This window comes from Thalia democratica, unplaced genomic scaffold, assembly GCF_965202585.1.
Source record: "Thalia democratica unplaced genomic scaffold, ktThaDemo2.hap1.1 HAP1_SCAFFOLD_920, whole genome shotgun sequence".
Taxonomy (NCBI): Eukaryota; Metazoa; Chordata; class Thaliacea; order Salpida; family Salpidae; genus Thalia; species Thalia democratica.
Window position 1 is genome coordinate 25,001 of NW_028139866.1, and position 10,000 is coordinate 35,000.

At 30.1% G+C, this 10,000-nt stretch overlaps 4 non-coding genes across 4 annotated transcripts in view; all 4 read left to right on the plus strand.

Annotated features, from left to right (window-relative positions):
- Window positions 1-33: 33 nt before the first annotated feature.
- On the plus strand, window positions 34-147 carry LOC145847447 (U5 spliceosomal RNA). Its single transcript, XR_014371303.1, has one exon. It is a non-coding gene; the product is annotated as a U5 spliceosomal RNA (small nuclear RNA).
- A 1,719-nt stretch (window positions 148-1,866) lies between these two features.
- On the plus strand, window positions 1,867-1,986 carry LOC145847456 (5S ribosomal RNA). The gene has a single exon (XR_014371311.1). It is a non-coding gene; the product is annotated as a 5S ribosomal RNA (ribosomal RNA).
- Window positions 1,987-4,628: 2,642 nt separating this feature from the next.
- LOC145847454 (5S ribosomal RNA) lies at window positions 4,629-4,747 on the plus strand. The gene has a single exon (XR_014371310.1). It is a non-coding gene; the product is annotated as a 5S ribosomal RNA (ribosomal RNA).
- Window positions 4,748-8,396: 3,649 nt separating this feature from the next.
- The window catches only part of LOC145847449 (small subunit ribosomal RNA), a 1,808-nt gene continuing 204 nt past the window's right edge, over window positions 8,397-10,000 (plus strand). The window contains exon 1 of the ribosomal RNA XR_014371305.1: window positions 8,397-10,000. This exon is cut by the window's right edge and continues 204 nt beyond it. This is a non-coding gene — a ribosomal RNA (small subunit ribosomal RNA).

A 10,000-nucleotide genomic window follows, 5' to 3' on the forward strand; every position in this document is an offset into this window, starting at 1 on the left:
GCCCATAGAAAAAGCCTTGGCAACCGTTGCTAATCACTCTGGCTTCAGTTCAGTACACGAATGAATCTTTCGCCTTTTACTAAAGATTCCGTGGACAGGAGCAATTTCAATGAGTCTTAACAGACTTTTTTTCGGCTGTCGACAGTCTTCTGACATCGGCAGCTTGCATACTATTTATCATACAAAAACATGGCTTCAAGAAGAATTATTTTCCGGTTTTTCTTAACTTCCTATGTGACAAAGAAAATTTCATAAAGAATTTTCGTAGGTTTTTTCACAGAATATGTTATTTTCATTTTAGTTGATGTTTTATTTTGTGTTTATTTTTTAATGTACTTATTGGGTGCTGAAAGAGCCATAAAAACCTCATAATCGAACAATCTACCGAAATATTAATAATATTGAAAAATTTAAATTTCGAAATAACCTACCTACGGTTAATCTACACGCGTTTAGAAGCCGTAAAAAAATATTTTCGACTTTGTAATGGACCAAACAAAAAATATAGAAAAAATTATCGAAAAAAAAATCTTTTAAAACTTACCTTACGTTAGTCCTTATGCGTTGCGAAGCTCAAAAAAAATATTTTCGACCTTATAATAGAACAAACAAAGAAAATAGAAAAAATTTTCCAAAAAAATAAAAAGTCGAAATTCGAAAAAAGAAGAAAAGTGGTCCTTTTCTAGGAGTTTTTTATTCCCAAAAAATGGGTCGATGTCCCCGTAACCCCCTAAAAAAAAGGGGGTCGAAATAACATTTTTTCATCATGCTTCAAATGGGCTGAAAAATTTTTTACGGGGTCTCTGGACCAAACAAAAACGATCTGTCGAGTCAGAATTCCGAAAATCGAAAATTCCCGAAATTTCTGTACTTAAGAGGCGGGGCGCCCACTATCGACAAAAGTGTGCCAAAACCCACAAACGTTGTGTTACGCGCGCTAAGATAAATACAAGCCTGATTGCTGAAAATGTATTCTATTTGAATAAGGTAAGTATCAACACCAAGGAAGTAATTCCTTTATTATAAACTCATACTCTGACATTGCGCTAATATTGCTCGTGAATTGTTATTTAGTTTAAAAATATAATTTATATTACTTTTATTTTATTTAATTCTATATAATAACTATTTTATATTTTTATTAAAAAATTTCTTGTTAGTTTCTAAGCAACCACAGTTACGTTTATATGTTTAATTCTATTGTATTCTATATTTATCGATAATTTAATAAATGTTTTAAAAGACTATTCTGGTTTTCCACGCTCTCTTCAAAAATGTGAGTTCTTTTAATTCTTCCGCTTAATTATTCATTTTTAAAGTAAAACAACTAGTTATACATATTATTATATTATAATGTATGTGTATTATATACTATTATTTTATAACATAAACATAGTTGAGTTATTGAATTAAACGTCAAATATTTTATTACCTAAAATTAAGTTAATCGTAAAATCTGATGTAGTATGAGATATTCTTTAGAAACTAACTATAAATATTCTTGAAGTAAAACAATACCATCTATAAATAGAACAATGAGAAATAGTAAAACAAACTAAACACAACATGTTTATTTTAACAATATTTTTTATTTAGTTTAATCACTTAATAAACTTTACTTCTAATTATCATAGTATTTAATATAGAATATAGTTAACAATCTTTTAAACAAAGTCTTAAATAAAGTTACAGGGAGTAATTGTAATTAAAACACCAAAAAAATAGGTTTTAATAAAAAAAATACTTACATCAAGTTAAAACTTTATAAGGATTAATTTTAAAATATCAAATTGATTGTAAATCAAGTGCAAATAGGTTTTTTAAACAAACCGAAGGGTTTATAAAGGCTTGTAAACGCTCTCAAACGCCTACGACCATACCACACTGAGCACACCCCATCTCGTCCGATCTGGGAAGTTAAGCAGTGTCGGGCGTGGTTAGTACTTAGATGGGTGACCGCTTGGGAATACCACGTTGCCGTAGGCTTTTGCTTTTTGAATTCATCTTTTTTGTACTATTTTTCTTTCTGACCTATTTATACTTATTACTCGTTTATTTACATTTCTTTAACGCTTAAAGAAAAGTAAATTCTAGTTATTAGCAAATAAAAACTCAAGCCAATCAGATAACGTTATTTGCTGTTTAAACCAATTAGAGCGCTAAAAAAGTGGTTTGACCAGTTTGAGATATCGAAAAAAATAATGGCACCATCTTGTAGAGTACAATTTTCTGAGTTGAAATTAATACAATTAGTCTTTTATACTAAAACTTTAAAGTTTTTTTGTCCAAAAACAAATAAAGCGTGGCTACTTGAAAAATCAAACGAAAATAAATTTTGCACTTTTGTATTGTGAGTCATAATAAGTTATTTACTGTTACCAACAGATACTAGCAAAAGCTTTTTAAAGTTTTGTATTAACTTAATGTATTTGTAATTACTTTTACTTAATAGAAACTATTGAATTACGTTTACTTAGTTTACTTTTGTATGTGTATTAAATATATAGCAATTTTGTTTGAACTTAAATAAGGACTATTAAACTATTAAAAGAAAACTATCAAAGTTTACTAACTCAAAAGCTAAATCTTAGTTTTATTGTTATAAACATTTATGTTGTAATTTACTAATAACTAAATGAGTTTATTTCAAACAAAAAGAATTAAATAATGTTATGTTATGTCAAGCCTACTATATGAGGTATATAGGTATATAAGGTATACAAGCTTATGTTTGAAAATTATAATAATAAAAATAAAAATAAATATTTAGTTGGTAAAATTTGTATGTTTTAATATGCTTTGAAATTAGAGTTAGTATAGAAGTTTTTTTTTAATTATAATAAATATAAATTTAGTAACTGTTAGTTTTATACTTAATAAAAGAAATATGGTTAACAAGTAAGTTAAAAATGAAGAAGCATAAAAAAACACACTAATTAACTGCTTATTCAATAGTTTGATTATTTAATTATTTTTCTGTTATATAGTTTAATCGTATTGTATAAAAAATACAGAGGTTTAAAGTAAGTTTGAATAAAAATAAAACAAAACATATAAAATAAGCATTAGTTCAAATACATAGTTTTTTTTTTTCTAAGAAAATTTAATTCTTTAATAATAAGTAGTAATTTAAATAAAAAATAATACAAATAAAGTTGTACAATATATATACAATAGTTTGTCAAACTAGGCAAACACTACTAGGCAAAAAACAAACTAGGCAAAAAACCTACAAAGTAGGCCACCACTACAATCCAATGTTCCAACTGGAAATTCAATGAGATCGTTACTGTACTTGTGATGAACGTTGATAATCCCCAAGATTGTAAGTCGAAGGCCTTACCCAACCTAACCAGCCGCACTGGTTTTCTTACAACTGAATTAATCAACATTTAATATTGAATATAATCATTATTGATAGATAGAGGAATGTTGACAATCAACAACAGATTGTAGGTCAAAGGCATTACTCGACCCAAGTACCCACAACCTAGATTGAACAACATTTATTAGATAGATTTGTTTATTGATAGATAGAGGAATATTGTCAATCCACAACAGATTGTAAGTCAAAGGCATTACTCGACCCAAGTACCCACAACCTAGATTGAACAACATTTGTTAGATAGATTAGTTAGATAGATAAATAGTACAGTATAATCTCAAAGAATTTGAAGCCCGAACATTGAACGATAGTGGTGTTTCGTGACGACTAGCGGGATTCGATCTCTCAACCTTCTGCTTATGAGTCAGCTGATAAGACCACTGACCCACCGCGCCACGACAAAGATAAAGAAATATTTTGCTATATAAATAGGTTGATTTTTCAGTGAACTTCAAGTGTCAATTTTCAGTGTCAATTACAGTGAACTTCAAGTAAGATATACAACAGTATATATATTTCCGAGTCTGACTTTGAGTACTTTTTATATATTATTAACAAGATTTTTTAGGAGTAATATCTGTTTTAGTTCTTTAATATATCTTTAAAATAATAATATTTTTTAAGGTGTTTAAAACTTTTAGAAGCTGTATGTAATGTCTTTTAGTTTAATAGTTCTTTAAATTAGTAAAAAAAAAATAAGCATGGTTGAGTTATCAAATTAAACAAAATAGAACGTCAAGTATTTTAATTACTAAAATTAATTTAATTAAAAAAAAATCTCAGGTAATCTAAAATGTCAGAATTATTTAAAAATAAATATAAATTTAAAACTTATTATATTGAAAAGATTGATGAATAATACTCTTGAATGTATGAAATGTTTGTATTTGTAATGCAATAACATAAATGGATAGATCAATGACAAATTGTAAACATATTGTATTATTTTATTTTACGATTTTTATTTTATTTATTTAATAATTCAATAAACTTTACTTCTACTTGTCCTGGTCTTAGGTAATTTTATAGATAACAATAATTTAAACAAACACTTTTGTACAGTTACAATACAGTTTTAGTACAGTTTGGGAGTAACTGTTGATTAAAAAAACAAAAAAAAGTTAATTCAGGTTAAAATTTTATAAGGAATAATTTTAAAATATCAAATCGATTGTAAATCAAGTGCAAATAGGTTTTTTAAACAAACCGAAGGGTTTATAAAGGCTTGTAAACGCTTTCAAACGCCTACGACCATACCACACTGAGCACACCCCATCTCGTCCGATCTGGGAAGTTAAGCAGTGTCGGGCGTGGTTAGTACTTAGATGGGTGACCGCTTGGGAATACCACGTGCCGTAGGCTTTTGCTTTTTGAATTCATCTTTTTTGTACTATTTTTCTTTCTGACCTATTTATACTTATTACTCGTTTATTTACATTTCTTTAACGCTTAAAAGAAAAGTAAATTCTAGTTATTAGCAAATAAAAACTCAAGCCAATCAGATAACGTTATTTGCTGTTTAAACCAATTAGAGCGCTAAAAAAGTGGTTTGACCAGTTTGAGATATCGAAAAAATAATGGCACCATCTTGTAGAGTACAATTTTCTGAGTTAAAATTAATACAATTAGTCTTTTATACTAAAACTTTAAAGTCTTTTTGTCCACAAACAAATAAAAGCGTGGCTACTTGAAAAATCAAACGAAAATAAATTTTGCACTTTTGTATTGTGAGTCATAATAAGTTATTTACTGTTACCAACAGATACTAGCAAAAGCTTTTTAAAGTTTTGTATTAACTTAATGTATTTGTACTTAGTTTAAATTAATAGAGTTTATTTGGTTTACTTTATTATGTGTATTGAATGTGCTAGTATCTAAAAATAAATACAACTAAAACAAAACAAACAAGGAGAGTACTTGAATAGAACCAACACAATTTACAGACCAGTTGTGTACTAAATTTAAAGAAATTCTGAATAGTGAATATGCAATTATTATTATAAGTTCAAAATTCACTTTAATTTAAATTAATGTATTTTGTAAATTGGTTTTATTTAATAGATAGTAGTGAATTACTTTATTTAATTTACTTTAGTATGTGTTGTATAACTTAATTTAAACCAGAAGCAAAACGGGATTATACTTTCAATAAACTACACAATTTACAGACCAGTTGTGTACTAAATAAAAAGCTATTGTGAATAGTGAATATGCAATTATTATTATAAGTTTATAAGTTCACAGTTTACAAAAGCTTTACAATTTAGTTATTATTTTGTTCATATTTGCATATCTAATTTATGAAAAGTTAGTGTTATGTGTTTTGGCTTTTTAATTTCTTTATTTGTACAACTGTTAGTTTTATATTCTAAAGAAACATTTTTAAATAAATATGTTTAACAAGTAACTTAAAAATAGAAGAAATATATTGTATATATTGAACTATTTATATTTATTCTAGCTATTTGCTTAGTGTATTTATTAATGTGATTATTTTATTTTGTTGTTTGTCTTATAGTTTAATCGTATTGTGTTGAAATATATATAACAAATACAGAGGTTTAAAGTAAGTTTAAATGAAAATAAAATAAGACATATAGTTGAAATATAAGTTTAAAAAAATATTTTTTTTTATTTCTTTGTTTGTTTGATTGTTTGTTTATTATATAATCGCGACGTTTCATTTTATTACTTTTAAGCATACTAAATATAATAATAGGTATAGTTAGAGGAAAAATTCAATTAGTTTCTAATGTAATAAAAAAGTTTATTTCCACAAATAAATAAATACCTGAAAAATCAAATGAAAAATAAATTTCGCACTCTTGTATTGTGAGTCATAATAGGTTATTTACTGTTACCAACAGATACAAGCGAAGGCTTTTTAAAGTTCTTGTATTTGTATTGTTATTTGTACTTAGTTTTATTAAAATGACAGTATTGATGGTTACGTTTATTAAGTATGTTTATTTAACGTTATGTAACTCAAGTAAAACCAGAAGCAAATAAGGAGACTACTTTCAATAAACTACACAATTTACATACCAATTGTATACTAAACTTAAAGCTATTCTATTCTATTTTATTCTTGATAGTTATTTTAAAGTTATTAAATTATACAAATGTATTTTGTAAAGTAGTTTTATAAAGTTACTATAGTTTATTTAACTTACTATAGTATGTGTTATATAACTTTAATTAAACTAGAAGCAAAAAGGGAGACTACTTTAAATAAACTACACAATTTATTGTTATATATAACTCTAATAAAACCAGAAGCAAAAAGGGAGACTACTTTAAATGAACTACACAAATTAAAATTATATTATTATTTATAAATCAATCGTGTTGTGTTTCAAAATAAATTTTTCAAATAATGTTTTACAAGTATTTATCAGTTATTTAGTTTTCTTTTTATAGTTTAGCCGTATTGTTTTATTTATTTGTTATTATCTTTATTTAATTGTTTGCTTATTATATTTATCGCCATGTGCTTAAAAAATAAAACAACTATATAGATTTAAAAAGTAAGTTTAAATAAAAATAAAATGAAACATATAAAATAAGTTTATGATTTTTTTTTCATTATTATTATTTTTATTTCATTGTTTGTTTATTATATCTATCGCGATGTGCTTAAAAAATAAAACAACTATAAAGGTTTAAAAAGTAATTTTAAATAAAGATAAAATGAAACATATAAAATAAGCTTATGTTTGATTTTTTATTTTATTTTTATTTAATTGTTTGCTTATTATATTTATCGCGATGTGCTTAAAAGAATAGAACAAATACAAAGGTTTAAGTTGTAAGTTTTAAATAAAATAAAATGAAACATACAAAATAAGCTTATGATTTATTATTATTATTATTATTATTATTTTTATTTCATTGTTTGTTTATTATATCTATCGCGATGTGCTTAAAAAATAAAACAATTATAAAGGTTTAAAAGGAAGTTTAAATAAAGATAAAATGAAACATATAAAATAAGCTTTTGTTTGATTTTTTTATTTTATTTTTATTTATTTTTATTTAATTGTTTGTTTATTATATTTATCGCGATCTGCTTAAAAAATAAAACGAGTATTAAGGTTTGAAAGGTAAGTTTAAATAAAAATAAAATGAAACATATAAAATAAGCATATGTTTTTTTTTTTTTTTTTATTATTATTATTATTTTCATTCAATTTTTTGTTTATTATATTTATCGCAATGTGCTTAAAACGATAAAACAAGTATAAAGATTTAAAAAGTAAGTTTAAATAAAAAATAATACAAATAAAGTTTATTTATAATAAACAAACATATTTAAAACATTAAAAAAAGTATTTATATATATTATTTTTTATTTATTTCTTTTAAACATATTAAATAAAGTATAAAAAAAGTATTAAAACATTTAAACGTAGCATAAATAAGCTTAAAACATTAAAATAATTGAAAAGAAACAAACAAATTGAAAAAAATCGGCAAAAAAAGTTCAACAGCAACATTTGAGCATCATACACGTATGCATTACTTTACACTAGTGAGAGAGACGTGTTTGTGCGTTCGGTCGACTTGGCGAGAAAGCGGGCTTAAAGCATTACTGTTTAGCACCCGAGGCGCGGCTATTGCAGCGGCGTGCGAACGTGCTATGTAAACGCATTGGAGCAGCGTATGAAAAACTACAAGCGTCCAGCGGCGGTAGGCTTATAGCTTTGCGAAGTCGTCGAGACGAGTAGCCGACGCAGGCAGGCACGGCTCGAGGCGGGTAACTGCAGCAGACAGATGGCGTGTTGCTGCTGACGAGTTAACCGGCAGAAGGCAAACGGTTGGTCGGGAGAAAGAACAGTCAGTTGTATAGCTGCATGCTGCAGTCGACGCGGGCTGGCGCTTTAAACAGCAAAAGGCCGGCGCCGACTTTCAGTAACGTTCGCAAGGCTTTTAAGCCGAGTGATAGAAAAGGTCTGTATTTATACAGTAAAAACGCTCAGTCGAGCAACGGGTTTAAACGCCCTCGGATAGTTATCTGGTTGATCCTGCCAGTAGTCATATGCTTGTCTCAAAGATTAAGCCATGCAAGTGTAAGTACGAGCTCACGTACAGTGAAACTGCGAATGGCTCATTAAATCAGTTATGGTTCATTTGATTGTACGCTTTTACATGGATAACTGTGGCAATTCTAGAGCTAATACATGCGTAAAGCGCCGAACTGACGTGAGGCGCGCATTTATCAGACCAAAACTAACCGGCTTTCGGGTCGTTACAATGGTGACTCTGGATAAGCTTGCGGATCGCACGGCCTAGTGCTGGCGACATCTCATTAAAGCAACTGCCCTATCAACTATCGTCGGTACGGTATCGGCCTACCGAGGTTGTAACGGGTGACGGAGAATCAGGGTTCGATTCCGGAGAGGGAGCCTGAGAAACGGCTACCACATCCAAGGAAGGCAGCAGGCGCGCAAATTACCCATTCCCGGCTCGGGGAGGTAGTGACGAAAAATAACAATGCAGACCTCGTACGAGGTCCTGCAATTGGAATGAGTACACTTTAAACTTTTTAACGAGTATCCATTGGAGGGCAAGTCTGGTGCCAGCAGCCGCGGTAATTCCAGCTCCAAAAGTGTATATTTAAGTTGTTGCGGTTGAAAAGCTCGTAGTTGGATATAGGGACGGCGAGGTTGGTCGGTCGAAAGGCTAGCACTGGCCTCGTTGTTCTTGTTGGTCGGTGCCTTCGCGGTGCTCTTAACTGAGTGTTGCGGTGGTCCGGCAAGTTTACCTTGAAAAAATTAGAGTGTTCAAAGCAGGCTTTACGCTTGTATAATGTTGCATGGAATAATGGAATAGGACCTCGGTTCTATTTTGTTGGTTTTCGGAGCACGAGGTAATGATTAATAGGAACGGACGGGGGCATCCGTACTGTGCCGTTAGAGGTGAAATTCTTGGATCGGCGCAAGACGAACGACTGCGAAAGCATTTGCCAAGAATGTTTTCTTTAATCAAGAGCGAAAGTCAGAGGTTCGAAGACGATCAGATACCGTCCTAGTTCTGACCTTAAACGATGCCGACTAGCGATCGGGCAGTGTCGAACTTAAGAACTGTCCGGCAGCTTCCGGGAAACCAAAGTCTTTGGGTTCCGGGGGAAGTATGGTTGCAAAGCTGAAACTTAAAGGAATTGACGGAAGGGCACCACCAGGAGTGGAGCCTGCGGCTTAATTTGACTCAACACGGGAAATCTCACCCGGCCCGGACACAGCGAGGATTGACAGATTGAGAGCTCTTTCTTGATTCTGTGGGTGGTGGTGCATGGCCGTTCTTAGTTGGTGGAGCGATTTGTCTGGTTAATTCCGATAACGAACGAGACTCTTACTTGCTAAATAGCTGCTCGACCCATTGGGTCGGAGACAACTTCTTAGAGGGACTAGTGGCGTTTAGCCACACGAGATTGAGCAATAACAGGTCTGTGATGCCCTTAGATGTTCGGGGCCGCACGCGCGCTACACTGACCGGATCATCGTGTGTTCCCTAGGCCGAAAGGTCCGGGTAATCCGTTGAACCCCGGTCGTGCTAGGGATAGGGACTTGCAATTGTTTCCCTTGAACGAGGAATTCCCAGTAAGCGCGAGTCATT